Genomic DNA, 19098 nt, shown 5'->3' with positions numbered 1-19098 from the left:
AATTCTAAACTCGTTAGAAATGGGAGAAACCTTTATAAGAAAGAAAAAATATGATACAAATATTTTATAAATTATAAATTATAAATAGATGAAATTCAATTCTTAAATACTTTGTTTCAACCCAAAATTGAAACCTTTTTGGCATACTATTTCACTTGCTCAAAAAGTCAATAGCAACTGCTTATTTTGAATTCTTATTTATTTAAATTAAAAAAAAAAAAAAAAGAGCATCACGATAGCAGAGCAAGGTTTCGATCCTCGGACCTCTGGGTTATGGGCCCAGCACGCTTCCACTGCGCCACTCTGCTTGTTCGAAGTTATGCAAATAAAAATCTGACCATATGGCTGAAAAACGGAATAAAGAACCTAGGCAATAAATTACGCAAATTAAAGCTGTGCTATCGAACTTTCTCGTATATTTACTAAAAAAGATTATGACCGGTTTGAGGTGAAACATAAATATTTCTTGGTTCCCTCAGAAACAACGAACTTCTACACCTTTTCTTTGGTTTTTATTCGAGATTTAAATTACGCTCTCTATGTCGAGTATTAAATTACACTTTTCGTCTTGTTATAAAGATATCATGAAGTTTGTTAGTTTGCAAATACAAGTACACTTCTCCCAAAGCTAGTAATAAACTTAAACTGTCGTAAACCATTTTTATTTTCCCATATGACGCACAGGAAATGTATGTCAAACTGTCGAACACATTCGGCAAACAACTGGCCAAGACCACTTTTTGAAAGTCCAGAATTCTCTAAGTGCTGAAATAAAGCTTGAAAATGCTTATTTTATATATATGAGAAGAGGAAACGCGGATGCGCAAACATTGAAGCAAACACTTAAGCATTCGACTAAATAACTTATTAAAATACCAAATGCTTTATTCAATTTATCATAATTTAACTATACCTAAATGTAAACTTTTTGACTGTAAAGGCCCCAACTAAAATCTACATTTTGTTTTATTTCTTTTTTTAAATAGACACAAAACAAAACAGAGACGTAAAATCTGTTTATGAGGTTCTTATGTGCGGAATCTATAAATATAAACCATTTCCTGCTGATTGCAATGCATTTGGAAAATTAAATCATAAAAATGCTAATGAATGCTTATTAAGCCATAAAAGAATGTTGTGGGTTTCCAAACAAAAACGGGAGCACATAAAATTTTATTGAAGGATTTTTGAATAATCTATGTCCCATAAAATGAATAGACATTGAAGAAATTAAAAAAAATAACAAGTTATTGTCTTCTTTTAATAATGATTACTTTAGATAATGGCATTCAAACTCATCAGCTGCTGACCAGTAAATGTTCTTCATAATCAGGTTATTGTTTGTGGCTCATAAATTAAAAACAAAAACTTCGCTTTTCCTTTTACCGCCAAGTCTGACAGCCCATGAGCGAATGGAAAAGTTTGCTTCGCCTTTTTATACTTTCTTAATAACAAGAACCAATGGAGCTGGCATTTTATGTTTCCACAGGCGCGAAAAGCTTGTAAAAAATCTGTCCACGGACAACAGCTTAGGCGCTAAACTCTACAGTAGTTGCACCCTGATAGTTTCTTTTTTACCACTGAAGTGTCTGCTTACTTTTTTTTTTTAATTAGGGTAAGTCTGACTAAACAGCTTCGTATTGTAGCTTTACAATTTATCTTTGATTTCCAACACTTTCATTAGAAGCCATAACGTTGCCTCTTTAAATTTGTCAAATGCCCGACTTAGTTTTCTGAGGTCTCACTCAAAGGCATCCAATTCACTTGAAATAACTGGTCTAATATAAAATGGGAGTGGTATTCAAACAAAAATTTATTTTTTAGTGGATTTCTAAAAATAAAGTTGATATAACTTATATATATACACATCAAACAAACATTTTTTTCTATATAGAGCAGTATTTTGCCTACATATCAGGGTTTTTTTCATGTCAAAACCAACCTTGTTGCCAAGCTGAGGCCGCAGTAATTTAATTTTCTATTCACACACGCACTGACATATTTAATTTCAATGCCTGCCACTTAGTTGCACTCCAAGGGCAATGAAAAAGTTTCGCTTAGAAAGTGCGGTGGCTCGTCAATGTTTCCCAGGGACGTTGTGTGTCTGCCAGAGTCATTACCAGCTTTATGTATATATATTTTATGTGCGATGCGACAATTTTCAGCAGACAACACACTTATGCACTTACTCGTTGATAGTAATTTCATCATAATTTTCAATTAAAAACTTGCCGCAATAATGACTTAATTATTGCGTTCAGTAGGAAGGTTGGTAGATGAAAAGTTTTGAACTTTTAAGATTTACCAATTTAATTGAATAATATGAATAGAAGAAATTTTGAAAATTAGTAAGCTATCTAGTTATTTCGGCCAATAATGAGCAACAGGTTTCAACCTTTAAAATACTGGATCTGTGACAAGTTCCACACAATGCGTAAACAAATACAAGGATTTTTTCTTTTGCAACATGTTACAGCGAACATGTTGCACAGTTGGATAAGTCTATCAAACTTTCTCCTTGGATAAATTTCCCTATGTTAAACATTCTGTTAGCTTACAGATCGTTAGTGCTTCATTAGGACATTCTGAAATTATTGCAAGACGAATGCTGAAGGCTAAAGGATGTCTATTTATTTGATGCTCCTTTTGGATTGTTAGCAAATTTACGAACATTTTCTTTCATTTAACCTTTATGGAAAAAGGTTGTATCTATTTATTGTGCTCTTTTTAAAGTAGAATCAGCCATAATATGTACGCCCAAAAAAAAAACCTTTGAATTGTAAATACAATTTATTGCCCAAATTCTTTGGGTAAAAGGGCTTAATGCGCGTTTAAGCAAAATGACTACAAAGGATGTAATCGCACCCATAAATTATAATAGACCGTCATAAATGCCACAGCCCGTAGCTGTAGCCACAACCATAATACACTTAACGGTTATTGTACATGACATGGTACTTCAGGCACCTGACATTGGCTCCTGGTGTTGTATAATTAACTAAAAGCGTTTGCATATTGAATATAAGTTGGCAGATTAACACTGAATAAAAAGTTAAGAGCTTAGCTTATCATAATAACAAACAATGATGTTTTCCTTGTGGTCAAAAATTGTTATATTATTAGGGTTTTACATTAGCTTACACAGTCGAAAACAAAATACAAAAATGTATCTTCGAAAAATATTTAACTCAAATTAATATAGCTTTGCTTAAACATCCCTAAACACTGATTAATCTTTGTCTAGACCAAAAATCAAATTAATTTATATTAATTGTTTGCATACCACGGCGTTAATACAATTATCTCCTAATTTATAGCCAAAATAAACACATTCACAGACAACACAAAAACCGGAATGCCAAAAGCAATGCAGAACAATCTAAGCTAAGAAATTTGAAATTTTTGTGTTGTACCATAAAAAGCGAAACCTGGAGACAAAAGCGGATTAAAGTATCAGCTATCATCAATCTCGAGCGCTAGACAAATGGAAAATTTACATTTCGATTTAGAAACGTTGCAAAATAGCAGCAAAAAGCTTATCAAATATTTTCAGAAAAGCCATACGAATGGCTGATTTAAGGAAATTTCATTTAAAATCAATCTATTGCTTAAAGAAAAATAATGATTTAAATTTGGCGTTTTTAAAGGATTTCGATATGCTAAATAAAACTCCATATATCTATTAAGATTGTTTTCCTTTGACAAAGCAAAAATGCTCAATATTGTGCGACAAATTGAAAATAGCAAAAGCAAAGACTAGGGCGAAATAAAAACCCCAATTGATTTAAAATCCAGCCAATAAAACTGCAACAAAGGCGAAGCAAAGTGAAAGCAAACAAGTTGCTTGCACGCTGATAAAATCAAACGAAAATGGGAACAAAATTCAAAAATAAATACGCGACTGTGGCGGGGGTTGGGGAAAGAGCACGCGGAAAAACAATAAGAAACCGAAAGCAGCGAATATAAAATCTAAAATTGACCATAAACCCGACGGTGCCCCAGAAATGAAGATAAGCGGCGAAAGCAAAGGAAAACACAAAATTGATATACGCTCCCTTTTGTTTTTGGGTCTGTAGATGCTCCTTTTTCCAGGACGAGCCGTAATTTGTTGGGCGGACTCGGGTGTGATGGCAGTGCCATCATAATAATTTAAAGTGGAACTGATAATCTTTGGCAGGCTAAAGTGTCCTTGGCTGGCAGAGAAAGTCGAAAAGGTGGTTGAAAAGTGGGGACGAGAGTGCTTAAACAAAGCTGTTTTTGTTGTGTTCGCTTTTGTTTTTTGTCAAGCAAAATGTGTGCCAGCATTTTCTCGAGACAAGATTCATGTCATTCGATTCTACTGATGTTCAAGCTGTTGGTTCTTTGGCAACAACATAAGTTTAGTTTATTATCAGTTTTATGCTAATCGATTTGAAGACACTTGCGACAGCTGTCGCATCAGTTAAGAGTTTACAATTAGAATAAATTCCTACGAATATTGGTCTTATGCTCAAAAATTATGAAGAATATCAAGAATATTGAAAATACCTCCAGGACATACACACATAAAGAGAATGCTAGAATTTAATAACCATTTTACAAATGCCCAAATATGTACCAAAACCCATTCAGATGGAGCCATAACAAGCCAGCTCATAACTCACAAATTTCAGCAATCAACAGTGCCCTCATATCTATTATTTTCTAGGTGCACACAATTTTCCACACAAAACTCAAATGAGAGAGAGGAAATATGTGGGGTGCAATTCAGTATGCACCCTGCTCACACAAGTTCACAAGCAATCGCACTCCAACGCAAATGCATGTGTGCACTTGGTAATGCATTTACAGATGAGTCGGTAACTAAAATTGGTTGAGTTTGCTTAGCAAAGAAAGCAATCGAATAATATGGGGTAATCTGGGGCATTCAGCCACATTGTTGAACCTAAAAGGAGTGTAAAATTTAACAAAAAAGATTCAATAAATAGCAATCAAGTGGATTACACGTTGAGAACTAATAGATTGGCCAAACAAAAATGTGGTTAGGCATTTGTATATCAACAAACAAAAAATAATATCAACAAAATGAATTCTAAGAAAAGTAGCACTAAAACACAATTTAATTTCGATGTATTTATTTAACTAAATAAGGAGATTAAAAACAAATAGTTTTTTAAATTAAAAAAAAAACATCAATGGTAATCAGTCGAATAATCTCTAGAAAAATCTTTTCCTCCTGTAAAATATTTTCTATTTTTTCACAGATGTCCAAAAGTGGAGAAGAAAAAAAGAAAAACTTGTTAAACATGCTCCGTAGTATGAAACCTTTTTTATCAAGTCAAATATGCAAATGACGTTGCCAAATGTGTTCAACTCAAGTGGGAACACATGCGACTCCCGGTCAGTTGCTTGCCACTTTTTTGTTTCGCCTGACAAATCAGATTATGTTATTTAGATTAGCCGCAAAAGTCTGTTGTCAGTTGGCAGTAAACCTTTTTTGCACCTCCCTGCCACATGAGGCAATCATAAATTATTACGTAACTTGCCATTTCTCTTAAAGGCTCCTTCAACGCACGTTGAGTGACCCAAATTGGCTGAATTTCAGTTCAGCTTTCGGCTGTCAGAGCAAACGAACGTGGAGGAGATCAAAAGGGGAACGGTTTCAATTGATGCTCACCTGCCTGCTTTTTGCCTGAGGCGTTGATTGCAAATCTTCGAGTGGGTTTGACAGCCCCTTTCTCTCCGTATCCTGACAGGACATGAGCAGCGAAGGAGATGCTCCCAAAAAGCAGAAGACGCTGTGCAAACACGCAGGGAGCCAACATAAATTGGATTTTATGCTTATTTACATTTGCCTGCTGCCGGTTGCCAGCAGGTGGGAATCCCCAAAAAAAGAAGAGGTTACAATGCGGATATGTAGTGATATATCCCCCGTTCAAGCATCTCAAATATATGTACATTTATTTATCCGCACACAACTTAAAAGTGAGCGACAAAAAGTAGGCAACTTTCCGGTGCGGATCGGATCCATTAAAGCCAACTGTTGCTGGCCATATTCTCTGAAATTTATATGCGTTTGCATATCGATTAAATTTTCATCGACTTTTTACAATGATTTTTAAGCAGCAAGCTGTTGCCGCCCTTGCAGGCATTGTGGAAAGTGGCTTTCCATTGTTTTTTAAATTAGTAATATATGTTTTTATGAGTTTTAAACAACAGTATACGCTATACCAATGAGGTAGAAAGAGAAAAGAATTTTGTATATGCTCAAAGGCTATTTAATTAAAGTTGGGCTGCCTATAAATTTTCAAAGATGTTTATCGATCCGAGCGTAATGAATGTTGCGTCATTCTCAAGGTCGCCACAGCAGGAAGCCTTATTTATCTTTTTGTTACAAATTTATACACTGCTATTGAGCAGAACCAAGTGGTCCCCGGGGGATAATAATAATGATAGCAGGCGGCCGCTTCAATGGGGCGTATGAGTAATTTATGGTAAGCAATTGACTTGTTGACATGACCGTGGGCGCTACTCGCATGTGTACATATGCATTCAAAGTAAAGATGGCAGATAGTCCCAAAGCACTCATAATCCTGCCTCAAAGAAGACCAGGGACAAAAGAGCCGCAAATCCCGGGTAATCTTTAGCGTAATTGACATCTGATTGAAGAAGCATCTGGCTGGATGCCAGGTCCGCTACGTGCTGCCTGGCTAATCACACGGCCACGACAGGTGCGGCGATGCGATGCGATGGCGGCCGGGCGCGGCAACTAAAATCCACGTGAAAGCCAACACCTTGTCACCAGGATACACCACACACACAGCCACACATACTCCCAGTCACCCACATATCCGCATCCAGGAGCCCCGGACGTGACATGTGCTTATATAACTTCTGACAAGCCAAATATCAGGCAACGCAGATGAAAAACTCACGCGGTCAGCAGGATCACACAATCCCAGAGATAAAAGCCGAGGATGATGATGGATGTTGCACCACAAACAAATTTTGTAAGTCAGAGATTTAATTTTTGTTTAGCGGATTTTAGTATTTATTAAAAATTGGATGATATGATTAATTAATAATTTTAATATTTAAGATTTAATCACCGAAAGGCGACTTTCTTTGCGTACTGCATACTTTTAGACACCTTTATAAGTCGAGGCAAGTCCCTAGTGATTTCGAAGGTACTACTAATATAATTTGAAATCAGTTTACATATTTTCTTTCAGTGCCTGCATTTCTCTAGCAGGAAATTTAAGGGCACCAAGCCACAAGATTCAGGTCGGAATTGCGCTTCACGTTTGAGATGCGCTGCTCAATTCTATTCAATGCTGAGGCAAACTCAGCACTCCCCATTGATTAACCGGAATTCTCGGGGCTGACCTCAAAACAAATCCCACGTGCTCAAAGTGGACGGTCAACAATGCCGGCAAATACACGAATAACAAACCAATCTCTGGGCGAACAGGGCACTTCTTGCTGCTTTGGCGACCGAAGGAAGTCCTTCGCCAGCTGGTTCTGTTTGTGTTCGCCTTGCATTCAGGCCGGAAGTGGCTCCCAGGCACCCAGGCACCCAAACATCTAGACACCCCCAGCGCCATCAGCAGTACCAAGAACATCGCCGATGTTGCAACAAGACGCCCGCATCTATCCCCCAAGCGGCTTTTAGGCCCCAGGTCCCCTTTGAACCCCATAATGTTGCCCCAACGATGTCTCAGTTGCCTGAAATAGTGCCACAGATTTCCTATCTGACGTTTGTATCATGCCCCTCGTCGACATTGTTGTCTATTTAAGGCGATTGCCTGTTACCATTATCTGCTACTGTGTTTTTTACGGAGCTGTTAACATGTTCTTGTACAAGCCGTCACATAATTACCCAAGGCAACAGAGAAAAAATAGGATAAAAAATGTCTCAATCATTAAAAATATTTCCTCCTCACAAAAATGTACAATATTATTTTAGACAATAACAAAAAAAAATGAGTTCTACACCCAAAGAAAAATATTAAAATATTCCAATGTAACATTGTTTTTAAAAATATAAACTTACTTATAATAAACTAAAAGCATGATATTGTTATTATTAACATATTTATTTGGCTTTTCCAATGAACAAATTTTAGACTTCAATTTTTTTTTAATTTAAAACTGAATTATTCCATTCTTTGTTTGTTGTTGTTTGGCTTTGTATAACTGATAGAAAACATTACAACCTACAAAAGAATATGTATATTCCACAGTTAATCCTAGAACACATGTAAAAGTAATTTACGATTTTTTTAAATTATCAAGTAAAGATGAATACAAAAAACTATGGAATTTCCATTTGAAATATTTATTTTAAAAGCTTGTCTAAAAGAATAGGAAACCTCACGGAAAATCAAGGGATTTTCGGTTGGCCAACTTACACTCCTTGGGAATGCACAACCGATGCCAACCGAAGCCATAAATCTACGAGTCCCATTGAGCCAAACGCATTAGGCTGCATAAATATCTGCTGATGCGAACATAATTTCAGTCATGGCCGTGCACTAAGTACTCGCACAGCCTGGCGCATATATTGCTGTCAAACACTTTTGGCTTTTGCCTTCCAAACGAATTCGCTTTCCCCGATTTTCCGGCTCTCCCTTCGCTTTTCATTTTGGCCCAAAGAATGGAAAATGCAGCCGTTGCACGCGGATGCCTTTGAATCTCTCTCTCATTTTACCCAGAAGCGGAAGATGAAATTTTATTGTTTTAGCTGGTTGTCATGTTACCCAGAGATAACAAATTCGTTTACGATAATTTCAGTTAGTTTACAGCTAGGACAGCCGAACGAACGAGAACATCCTTTGCCTGACTGCAGATCGTTAGTGAATTTTATGGCATCGTTCGACAGACTGTGTGTGCCAAGGAGTTAAACTTAAAGTCTTTAGATGAGAAACTTTAATTCCAGCACTGTTCTGTCTTTGGCTTCTTCTTGGCTTTGTCAATTGTTCACAAATTATGCGAACATTTCGCTGCCTTTCACGTAGTTTGGCCATAAAATTTCAGTCAATTTAATTTCCAGCATTTGTTTTACATACATATTTATGTGCAGGCACGTGCCAGCCCGTCCGCCTGTCTGTCTAGTCCACACTTTGGGTTGTCATCTGGCAGAAGTCCTTATTGTGGGGAGAATCCAGTCAAGGGCGACCCTCTGACCGCATTTGTTCTTGCTCGGGAATTTTCAGTCATGTTTTTTAGTGGAGAAATTAAAGCAAACATAAGCAACTCATGTTCGGAAATATAAGAAGAGGAAAATGGATATTTTCACTGTCAATGCTGCACTGACAAAAGTTTGATATACATAATATGCTAATGTTGTGTTAAAATAGTAACAATAATATTTTTTTGTATTATTTAGTTTTTATAATGTTTAAGGATATTTCAATAATGTAGGCCAATCTTAGTTTAGGGTAATTTGGATCCGATATTAATATTGTTCTTTAAATTATACTGTTCTGATTTTGTTTGAATTTAAAGTGTGATTGTTTCTTTTTAAATTGACAAAGAAACAACTGATAACTGGCCATTTCCGACACAGATACTTGTATATATTTTTATACACATGAAAATGATTTCTTATATTTCAAACACAACCACATTTCTATGATTGCCCCAACTAACTGCGACTGTTTCGAATTCTGTTTGGCCGTTGATGCAATCATGATGCCGGATGTTAGTTAGCCAGCATACAAGTTTGTAAAATTACACATTGTTGACAGTGCGAACAAAGATGGCAGAAGAAGTCGCAGGGCGCGCGTGACACGACTGGGAACTTGGCAGCGAACTTACCAACTAGTTCTCGGCTAATACTCGTATGCAAAAGTCACCAAACCACGTACGTCCCCTACTCGTAGGTCTATAACATATACACTAAACCTATGCCCTCACGCTTTATGCCATGTTTAACTCGAGAATCGCGCATGAGTAAGCCCAAACCTCGCCTGCAAAAGTAACTAAGGTGGCAGAAGGGTCCGGTCTGGGGCAAAACAAATTGTTGTTGAAATGAGAAATGCGGCTGCTGTTTGTATTGTTAATGAAGTCGGCTGTGGCTTTTCAGATGCATGTTCCTTTGTTTGATTTCATTCAAGAGAAGTTCAGAAATTATTTGCTTAAACAACAGGGCACGTTATATATATTTAATCAGGTTTCACAGGACGAATTGCAAACCAGCGCAAATGCCTAGAGCATGCCGAAGCGGTTTTTCCTTAACTATCAGTACTTCACCAGCCAAACGAGAACCAAATGTATACAACTTTTTATGCAGTTTAAGAGTCACTGTACACTGGCCACGTACTTTATTGAATTTCTAGACCCATTTTTCACCTGCCTGGCGACGTTTTTTGTTTGTCTCTTTTGGTAAGTTGAAATTTAATAATGTCAGGTAAAATGTATAAAAGTTTAACACCGCTTAAGTGCAGGACATTGTTGGTGGAATATTTAGCAAAGTACTACGTAATTAATGGGGCATATCAAAATGGCTTTTAGTGAAAGTTTTGCCGTTTTCATTAAACTTTAATATGTATTTAATTAAATAGTTAGGTAAAATTATGAGCAAAATAAAGAATAACGAATAAGCATAGAGCTTTTAAATGGTAAAAAATAAAGTGACATTTAAGATTCAATTTCATTTAAAAAGTTTCGGTGGCACAGTTTTCTCTATCAGATGGAAATCTTAAATGAGATGCAATAAAAAGACCTGCAATTTAATAACCCAACTTGACACCTTGATTCACCCTTACACCACTCTAGAATTATTTGAATCGCAGACTCGGCTCTGTTTTACCCGCTTCTAAACAGCTGTCGCTAATTGAAACAAATGAAATAATGAAGGCAATAAAACAACCAACTTTGACTCGAATTGTTCATAAACCACCATAGAAAAGTTCCCCAGTCCTCGCATTCAACAATTCATTTCCGCTCTGTTGCTTGGCATTGCAGACCGAAGTGAAACTGAAGCTGAAACTGGATCCGGAGCCGGAGCCCCAACCCAAAACCTAGAGCCAAACTTAACTGCCTCCCCTCGGGGTCCTTGGTCCTGGGCCCTAGAAACCGAGTGTCCTCGGTCCGGGCCTCCTTCTGCGGCCTGTTGTGAAGTATGCCAGGAGCCATAAAGCGCACAGCGGGAGCTTTTCACTCTTATTCCCATATTTTCTCTGTTTTTTTGTTTTATTATTGTCTTCTTTTTTTAGCATAATTAAAAGCAATTTAGTGTAGCGCCGCCACTTCAGGACGAGCACATGGGGCCACTTGTTGTTCCTGGAGGAGGCAAGATGGGGCCAAGTTCCGTCAGGTTTTGGCCCTGAATCATCTAATGAAATTAGTCATACAAGTTGGTCCTGGAAGGGCAGGGGATCTCCATTAATTAGCAGAGGTCCTCCTAAGCATTGAAAATTTATATGCACAATACAAATAATTTCACTAAGGTTATACTAACTATTCTCAAAGAGAGAAAAAAAGTGTACAAAGTCCTATTCAAATGTGGAAGCATTTTAAAATATTAAAACGAAACAAGAAAGAGAATAACTTTGCAATACACCTCTCCTATTTTCTCCCTTTTCAAATTCAAATCAAATTCAAGAGCTTACATCTCAAATTATCTTTACATTTAAATAAGCTTAAACTGAGCAAACGATTCATTGCTAATTGAAAACAGTAATTATTTGAAATCTTTTGAAACCCATTAAGGTACGCACATTTAATCTATTCCCAGTTAAATAACTCTATTCATGGTAAACAATTGAAAGGAAGAAAGCAAATACAATTTAAAAGTAACTTGCGTAGCCATGAAATTATTTCATTGTTCCAACAAATGCCGTCTTGCAAACTAATCTACCCCAGTGTCATAAATTTTGACAGGCGCATGTATAATGCGACACTTTATGACAATTTTATGCATTTCATTTAAAGTTAAGGACAGACGGAAGGAATTTCCCAGGCCAGTAACATTTTCATTAAAGACCTTATCAATTGTTGGCCTAAAATTGCTTATGCAGCCCAGATGTGATGGGGGGGAAATGCCTTTAACTAATTTGCAGGTGTGTAGATGACATTTCAATTGTGCCCTTCGGTCCCGTGAGCTTTACCTTTGGGTTGGATTTTGGATCGGCAAACACAATTGCTGGCAACAATGCAACAACTAGAAGTCGTTGACGTGCCTCGGCCTGGGATATTTACTTAAATGTCGCAATATCCTGTGCAGCTCCATCTGCATCCTGTTCCCATGCCTGGGGGAGCTGGAAAATGCGTACCAGTCACGCAGATAAATTAAAAAGTCTGCAGCCCCACTAGCTCGACTATTAAAAATGAATATTCCCAGGGGAAAACGGGCTTAACCAGGCGACAACGGGCAACGCTTAACCATTGTCTAAGCACTGCAGGCAGAATGTCAGGAAACGGCAGCAGAAAGCACTTGCGATGGCAACAGAATGACGCCCCAAGTGTTTACACCAATTCATTGGACCGCCTCCACAAAACAAAGGGAGACAGGAAAAAAATAGCACAAAATGTAGGAAAAAAAAATAGAGACTAAAATGGATCAAAAACTAGGCAGGCTGCGTTTGAAGCCTGGCTAAATGATTTTGACCTGAAATACATTTAAAGCTGCTGATTCTAGAAAACTCATGGACAATGGCATGTCAACAGGATATCTCCGGGGAACGAAGGATGACAGTGCAGCTGACAGTTCGACAGTTCGGGCAGGGCCATCCTGCGGTCACCACCCACAAACCCACACCCAGTCACCTCTCCACATTGCATGACTCCCAGTTGTGGCCACATTTATTTACCTTCTTCTAGCCGATGGGATTTGGCCACACTGTGTAAGCAGAGTATGTGAGTCCATTTGGGAGTCACTCCACTCTACTCCACCCCCACCTGTCAGGACCTCAATGAAGCCCACGGCAGGTGGAGCAATTCTACAGCAGTTTCGGGGTCCGGCTGATTCGCCTTTGATATTTCTCCTGGGGCAGGTAAATAGAGCATCAAGTGCCCGATATGAGGGTGCTCGGATCCACAAATTTGTTCTACCGTTAAGATTGCAGCAACAAGAAGAGGATAAGTAATATTGGGCTTGTATTTTGAAATTCGGGCTAAAAGAATCACATTAAATTGAAAACCTGTTAAAATGTGTTTTGAACTGTTTAATAATTTTATGCCAGAATTTATATACTGACTTACTGTAAAAATTAATTCAATTTTACTGCTATAAAAATTCCAATAAAATATACCACGGACAGTAGATTTCAAAGGGATTTAAAATTGAACTCTTTTTTAAGATACAAATATAGTGCAGAATGTGTTTAACCAAAATCATAAGGTACATGTTTCTAAATGTAGGATTTTAGTGTGTTTATACAAAATGCAAAGCATGTGAGAGACGGATAATCAGTTCGTATGAGTCTCAAGAGCACATAAATGACATTGGCATTTTTGCCTGTTTACTATTTATGTTTTTACATGATCAATAGGTTTTTTTTTTTAAAATGATCATATTTTTGGCGCAATTAAGAACTGTACGAATTGGGAGCTTAGTGCCTGTCACATATGGTTATCATATCAGCCACTGTACCAAACGTCACATAAGCACTTAATACTCCACCAAGTTCGTCCTGTGATGAAACTTTGTCCACGGAAACGTATTTTCATGGCTTATACAGCTGCGGTTGGTCGAGGGAATAAAAAAGGATTTCGACCGCCAAACTGATAAATTTTCAAATTTGCATGCTAATGAATAGCGTGAATATGCGTAGCACTGACAAACTTTCCAACTTATGCGTTTGCCACTCCAGTTCGGATTATTTTAGAGCGAGTTCAGGTTTATGCCAGCGCAGTGGTATAGACCCATACAGTATATGTTATGTGGGAATGGGTGACAACATCCCGTGGCGACCAAACTGAAATAGAGTTTGTTCAACACTATAAAATAGACATGCACACAGCGAAAGTTAAACCACTTGGTAGACGGCAGCTTTGTTTGAAATACTCTCTTGACCAAACCATTTTAGCGCTGGAAAACAAATTAGCTAGCTGAAATATAATCTAAATGTAACCAAAAACTTTTTGGCAAAACCATATCCGACTCTTTTACATTAAAGGTGTTAAATTAAATTTATTAAAACATAATTCTGAAACATTTGTATACAAATTTAAAAAGAGAACATTCATTTTAAACATAATTTAATTAAGCTTGGCATACACAAATAAATAAATTATCAAATACAAGCACCACTCTTATTATTTGGCAATTGCAAAAATTGTTTAAAACTAAACAAATTGAAATCAATATAAATGAAAAACAAAACAAAGGGAAAAATTTTACGGTTCTAGCAGCAAAAATTCTGACGATTCCGAGTTTACTGATTAACAATAACCACCATTTCATTTCATGCTTCGTATTTTGTATCATTTTTTCTATGGCTATACCAATGCTATTTGAATGCCATTTCTTTTGATTCTGCAACTCAACTTTGCAATTCAACTTTGTTGCGGTTTTTGGTTGCCCATTTCGGAAACTAAAAAACCGCACTTTGAAATTGAAGAACGAGCAGCAATTGTATCTGTCAGCGATAGTTGCGCAATTTATGGTCTTATCCTGGCACTGAAGCACCCAGTGGGTTTCACTTCTGTCAACAAATAGCAGGAACTCGCTGTTGGCTCAAATTAATTGCGATCGGTCTGATGCGTTGGCTGAAGAATGCTGCGAAAAGGTTGAAATTTGACAGCCATTTGAATTCACTTTATTAAAATGCACCCACACCGACGTGGTTCTGCAGAAAATCTGAGTGAGTCCCCGCTGTGTCAGTGTATAATTTGGCCCCTTGGCAAGACAAAAGAATGCCGTAACACATGAGCTCCCCTGGCGGATGGCAGAATCTGAATGAAAGTGTCAGCGGAGCGCCAACTGAGCTGCAGAACTGGGATAAATGTGTGTATATGTATGTATATATGGTATAAAGCATACCATATATGGAGAGACAGCGAATCAGTTAAGGGACTGTGTGTGTTTGTGCGCTGGATTATCCTAAAAGTCATGGCTTAGACAAATGCTTTATGCTCCACTTGGCTGCATTAGCCTCGCGTATTATGCTCAAGTGCCGCTGGCGCACGCTGCGTATGAGTTATTTATTGTTACTTTAAGCTATTTGGCTTGATTTTCCAGCTGTCTGTGCGAGCTAATACAATTTATGACTAGGCAAACTTTTTCATATTTACCATTGCAAGCTAAACATGAAAGAAATTGAATTTAAAACAGCGAAAATGTTTAAGGAATTTTTAAAAATTTAAGTATGAAATTAAAATAACCTAAACATTATATACAGTAGCGTTTTAAGATCGTTTTTTGAATATATACAAAAATAAAGACAATTATGCAACCCAAATTTTTAAATATGACTATAATGGCTCAGTGCCAACAATTTCATTTCTTTATAAAGCCCTCATTCTCGCAAACTGATTTTCCAATATTGACGACTATTTGCCATCGGTATATTAAAATAAAATTTTATTTTGCCATTAAAAAATGTTTTCCAAAAACTTCTAGAACTAGACATGTTAGATTTTATGAAACCGCATTTCCGCAGATTGCTATAAAAAATTCAATTGCATTTGGAACTGCATCGCAAGCATCAAATTTGATGGTCTCAATGTGTGGCAATCGCTAGATGCATATGCATCATAAGTTTTCATCGTTCTCCGATTCAAATAAACGGAACTTAAATTCACATTAAAGAAAGGAGGGACGAAGGAAAAGGAGCGAGTCTTGTGCCGATGCATCCATCAATTGCCATAGCACATAGGCCAAGGACATTTCTAAAAGCAGGGCGTGCCACGCCCACAGCCACCAACAACAGATTCAACCCTTTTGCCAGCCTTGCGCACTTATTTACCCAGTCAACTGTTCAGGCATTCACTTTGCCCAGGGCACAGGGGCGCAGGTTTTTAAGGGGTTTTCAAAAAGGGGGATTTTCCGAGGGGGGCGGATTGCGCAGCAGGGGTCCGCACCCCTGGTTCCACTTGTCGACGCATTCATTCAAACACGGTTTGTATTTGAATTTCACTCATTGCGCATTCAGGCGTTTCATGACCCTCTCTGCCAGCGGCCAACTTTTAACCAAAGCCAAGGCACTATGCCTACGCCCTTGTCACACTAAAACAAAATTTCGTTTTTTTTTACAGAAGGTTTCTCTTCAAAACACTTAATTTAAACCGCCATTTTTGAGTAAAATCAAATGTTATTACGCCCTTTATAGAGCTAAATTTATACTTTTTGATACAGTGCATTTATATAAATCATTATATTTATAATTTATATTATTGTAGTATAAAGTTTACTTACTTAAATTTCATGTTTTTGCTCAGGTCAGAACTTGTGTTTTACCATTAAAGCAAATCTGCTGCATCTCATTTTAAATTTCTTATCGTACTTGCAATTATAGAGGAATTAAGCGCTATTAAATCTGCACAGAGAATACTATGCAAAGTTTTAGGAGCAAGAGCAGTATCGAACATTTTAACAAGTAAAACCATTTATTAAAATTTATTTGTACATTATTCGCAGCTTTTAAATTCAGTCAAAATAAGTTTCTGAAACTAGCTAGTTTTTTATCGAGTGCACTGGTCTTAACCCATTGGCTGGTGGGAGTTAACCTTGCCGGGTTAGCGGCCGCAATGTGGCCTAAATAATTGTACGTTCCAATTGGCCTACTCTGTGGCCAGTTAAAGCGAGGAGGTGGTTAACTAGAACAGGCAACGCTTTCGGATCCTTCTGTCACTTCTTTTGTTGTGTCAACAATTCTATTGCAGAAGAGGCGGTTGCAGATGCAGCTGCAGCTGCAGCAAAAGTGCAGACAAGTTGACTGCAAATATTACGGCTGCTTGCCTTCTGTTCTGTTTTGATGAATGTGGCAAGATATTCAGTCCTTTGTTCGGTGTGACGTGACGAAAATTGTTGCCCCAACTGACGGCCACGTTATGAAGGACTGAGTTGTCGCAGGACAAAAAGGGAGACTGTGGCCGACTGACATTCATTAAAATTTAAGCCGTCTTGAAGGTATCCTGGCGACAGAGTCGCTTAATAAGAAGTTTCCCTTCCTAATTGATAGATAATCCCCATAAATATCAATTCCCCCGGTGGCTTAGTAAATTCTCATCATCCACTTTGCCTTCTTCCATCCAACGAAGCGTAAAACTTTTCTAATAAATAGGCGCTTAGCTTGGGGGGCATAATCCATTTATATACACTCGATAAAAGGCTTTATTAAATTGACAATACAAAATTTGCTTTATTGGATTCACAGAACGCGCGAGTGGGCGAACAGAAGGCAATTTGCTTCACTTTGATGTAAATGGATAGATTGATGTTTCGCTAACTCAAACAAAATTGTCCAAGTGCAAATGTTAAAGTGGAAATTACAAAATAAAGTACGCAAAAGACCTTTATACCCGAACCATTTTAAAAATTAATGCCCTTACAAATGCAGGCAACCATTAGTGTGGATAAGTAAGTAAAGCCCTTGCTAGCCAGTAAAAATATCTCGAAAATCTTTACTTTCATCTGGCCAGAGCAATTTAAAATCTATAAATCTATGATCGGCAACCTACATCTTTTATGTAGGTAAATCGATTTTGCCCACGTCCACCAGGCGTATACGTGATGCGGTACATGATCAATATTCAATCGACACAGTTGCGTAAAGGCACATAAATAACCTACAATACCCATAAAGCTCTCTGTTTATACCAGCTACTACAGGTCATATACCCAGCGGCTTAACACATATATACATGTTTATGTAGATATGGATATATGGAGATTTGATTGCACTCTGCGCCACATTTATCTTAACCGTGAACCGTAAACACATAGCACCAGCAAACAATCATAAAATATGAATGCGACAATATATGGAATCGAAATGATTGTATGTCATGAAATGACTTTATGATGGGAATGAGGTTAGGACAAAATATTTAGGGTCTTTTATTTTACGGACGAAATATTGCGAGGCTATTATAAAACAAAATAATGGTTTAATATATATTTAATAATATTTAAAGTGTATTTTGTTAACTTAAAAATATGTTTTTGCGAAAAGCATTTAAATATTTGTTTTAACTCATGTTTAAATTAGCTCACAGATTCTAGAGTCCATTAGTGTGTTGTTATTGCATATGTTAAAATATGACTGAAAAACCAGGTTAGTTAGCTTGCCAATCTAAAGAATAAATTGAGGAAACGAATTAAATTTTATCTTCCTGCAATATGGACTTTTAAAGTTGCAGCAGCTCTTAAGCGCCCTTTTAGTCCCTTACAATGGCTGGGAAGCCACTCCGCACATCGCGCATCCGCCCTGTATGCACTCGTTCTAATGCACAGTCATACTTGTATGCGGCTGCCACTCCAGCCACCGGCATTAATTTGAAATATTTAAGTTTTCAAAGTCGCCAGCCCCCCGCAAAAGCCCCAGATCTCCTGTCCTCCGGCTGTTGCCACTGCCATTAGCAGAGTTTTACTCGCAGACGCGTTAATTCACTCACAACACGCCGCCTGTTTGCATAAATCAACGCTCCCCGGCTGAGGCAGAGGTTATATGTGGTTATATGTGTGCCAAGCGACTACATATCTGCAGTATCTGTGCTGGCTTTGGACACATCAACTTTACGGCTCCCCACTTAAAGCCGCAAAAATCAGCATAGCTCGTTACGTGAACCCTTTTTGCAGGTGAGCGCCGGATTTCCACTTGGGCCGCAGCGTATGCCGTCGCATTTATTACACGGCTCGCCTGCTCGCGATTTACAGCTTTCAGCATTCTTCTTTCAGCTTACAGCTTGTTTCCTGAACGGTTTAAGCCCTTTTTGCCCGACTATCTCGAGTGGTGAAACGGCGCCCCTGCTCATTTGTTAAATTATAATGAGTTGTGCTGAAGGGAGATGGATCAATAAAATCAAGCACCTGCAACTTCTTCTACGCCTTGCGGTCACCCAACCAACCTATCAACCTATCAACCTAGCAACCTACCAGCACTCCCACCAAAAACACAAATATAGGAATTGGCCCGAACAAAGGAATTGTTAACCTCCGGGTTTTCTGCT

The 19098-nt window shown here is 37.7% G+C and overlaps 1 non-coding gene across 1 annotated transcript; it reads right to left on the bottom strand.

Annotated features, from left to right (window-relative positions):
- Positions 1 to 236: 236 nt before the first annotated feature.
- Positions 237 to 308, bottom strand: Trnam-cau (transfer RNA methionine (anticodon CAU)). The gene has a single exon. It is a non-coding gene; the product is annotated as a tRNA-Met (tRNA).
- Between the last annotated feature and the right edge of the window lie 18790 nt (positions 309 to 19098).

Source organism: Drosophila gunungcola, unplaced genomic scaffold, assembly GCF_025200985.1.
Source record: "Drosophila gunungcola strain Sukarami unplaced genomic scaffold, Dgunungcola_SK_2 000001F, whole genome shotgun sequence".
NCBI lineage: Eukaryota > Metazoa > Arthropoda > Insecta > Diptera > Drosophilidae > Drosophila > Drosophila gunungcola.
Note: the sequence above shows the minus strand (reverse complement) of the source record. Positions and strands in the feature narration are given on the sequence as shown.